Source organism: Anneissia japonica, unplaced genomic scaffold (genome assembly GCF_011630105.1).
Source record: "Anneissia japonica isolate Jap-2015-1 unplaced genomic scaffold, ASM1163010v1 scaffold3474_len973312_cov172, whole genome shotgun sequence".
In the NCBI taxonomy this organism is placed as follows: Eukaryota; Metazoa; Echinodermata; class Crinoidea; order Comatulida; family Comatulidae; genus Anneissia; species Anneissia japonica.
The window spans coordinates 294,362-296,622 of record NW_022747780.1 but is presented as its reverse complement, the minus strand read 5'-3'; the positions used below and the strand labels follow the sequence as shown (position 1 = coordinate 296,622).

General features: G+C 36.4%; 1 long non-coding RNA gene across 2 annotated transcripts in view; it reads right to left on the bottom strand.

Moving 5' to 3' along the window:
- Positions 1-2,261, bottom strand: part of LOC117120564 — a 31,476-nt gene that overhangs the window by 28,221 nt on the left and 994 nt on the right. The gene's annotated exons all lie outside the window — the stretch shown is intronic.

Here is a 2,261-nt window from a genome sequence, read left to right as displayed (position 1 = left end):
AAAAAACAGTAACAAAGGCAACGATTTAAAGCACTTTAATTTTGGCATAGTTTGGCTTTGCATTCAAATTTCTTTTGGTAATTATTTCGTAATTATACAGTAAAATTGGGGCGAAGTTAACTTGGGGCCGAGTTGACTACTTGGGGCCGAGTTGACATGGGGCCAAGTTGACACGGGGCCGAGTTGACTTGGGGCCGAGTTTGATATGGGGCCGAGTTTGACATGGGGCCGAGTTTGACATGGGGCCGAGTTCACTTGGGGCCGAGTTCACTTGGGGCCGAGTTGACTTAAATATTAATGCAATACTGTCATTTTTCAAATAATTTCCATGACAAATTTTTGATTATTTCCTCTCTTTTGCAGTCTTTGAATTATCGTTTTATTTTTTTGCTGGTATTTCCCCAGACTGGAATTCATATTTCATACATGCCTGTGTTGTAGTTAAACACAACTCTTAATGCTTAAATAATTAAAAAAAAATTATTATTATTATTATTATTATTAAAAAAAAAATATATATATATATATTCTTTTTTTCTTATAACTGAAAATGTTAAATATTTGTTAGCAATTAGCAATTTCTTTTGTATGTTAATATAGAACTTAATTTTTATAGCTTTTAAAATCAAATTATACGTTTCAAATGAACTTTTATATGTCTTGATTTTTATTTTATTGTTGGTGCTGTTAATTACTAGGCCTAAGTTTTTTGTTTTTTTTCATATTTGTACACTCCAATGGGAAGCAAATACTCCAATTGTTGACGTAGATGATTGAGGAATTGAATACTGATTAATTGCATGTGTAAATGATAATTTAAAAGGAGGTAGAACATACTAGTACTGTACCGTAAAACTTTAAATTGAAGCCATGGGCTTCCTTCTTTTGCGAACTTTGAATGGGCTCCATTTCGAGGCTACTTTTGCAAAGTATTAAGAGGGGCTTCTTTTCAAAATGAAAGCAGTAATTTTTGTGAATTTGTACTATAAAACAATATAGACCACTGTAACATCCATCTGCATTATGAAGTGTATCTAAATTGAATTAAATCACCTAAACTAATGTAAACCAAGCTGGTTTTTAATTTATTTTGTTTTCTGAAATTCATGTACAGTGTTTGAACTGTACTATCTCGAAATGCTAATTTTTTGCGAACTAAAGAAGGGGCTTCAATTCGAGATAGGCTTCATCTCAAGATTAAGCCCACCGGGCTTCAATTCGAGGTTTTACAGTAAAGTGGATTTCCAGAAGAACATTTAACAAAGGAAATAAAAAGTAGTACACTATAGTATAGAGAATGTGTTTGAAATTATTGTCTCGCAGTTGGTCTTTGTCTAAATACAGTTGAATTCAGGGGTGGCGGCAGAATTTTACTGACGGCAGTGGGGGCGAGGTTCCGCTAGAGGATGTCCCCGACGAGAACAAAGTAAAAATGAGTTTATTTTCATTTCAATGCAAAAAAATTGGCGTTCCATATAATATCGCGAAAAACATCAAGTGGCGCAGCGCAAACCTAAAGCGGCGCAGTGCAAAACTAAAGTGGCGTAGTGCAACTCAAATGCATGTACCACCACTTGACTATTGCACTGCATCACTTGACTATTGCACTGCATCACTTGACTTTTGCACTGCGCCACTTGTGGTTTGTCCTTTTGGCGATATCACACCAAAAGTACAAACAGGTGCGTACCAGGGGTCTTGGGTAAGGGGAAGGGGGCAAAGGTAATAATTTTCCCGGTTAGTAATTTATGACCCGGTGTGATACCCCACCATTTCCCCCCCCCCCCAATATATAAAACAATACGATATAGGGCTTATCTTATTTATAATATAGGCCACACATGTGTGTTTGAAACTAAGTATAAGTATTTTCATCATGGTTTTATTTATTACAAACATATTCCTTCACCATCAATACACATTAAGGCCCTTCTTTTAGGTAAAACGATCTATCTTCTTTCTATTGGAATTGGGCCTATTTTGTGTTTAAATAACTTAGAAGGCATAGGAGGGCAAGCACAAGCATTAACCTTTAGTAATTTATTTATGGGGTTATAGCCACTTGTAATTAGTCCTTCAAAAGAACATAAAAGGCGTTCGTATCCAATGTGTGCTGTGCATCTATAGAACAACGTTCAAGTTTCAAAACACAGCATGCGTTCGATACAAACAACTTTTGCGTTCTTTTGAAGGACACGCTCCTTCGTGGCCAGGGATGGATTTAGGGGGGAGGGGGTGGCTCGGCACCGGCTCCCCTTTTG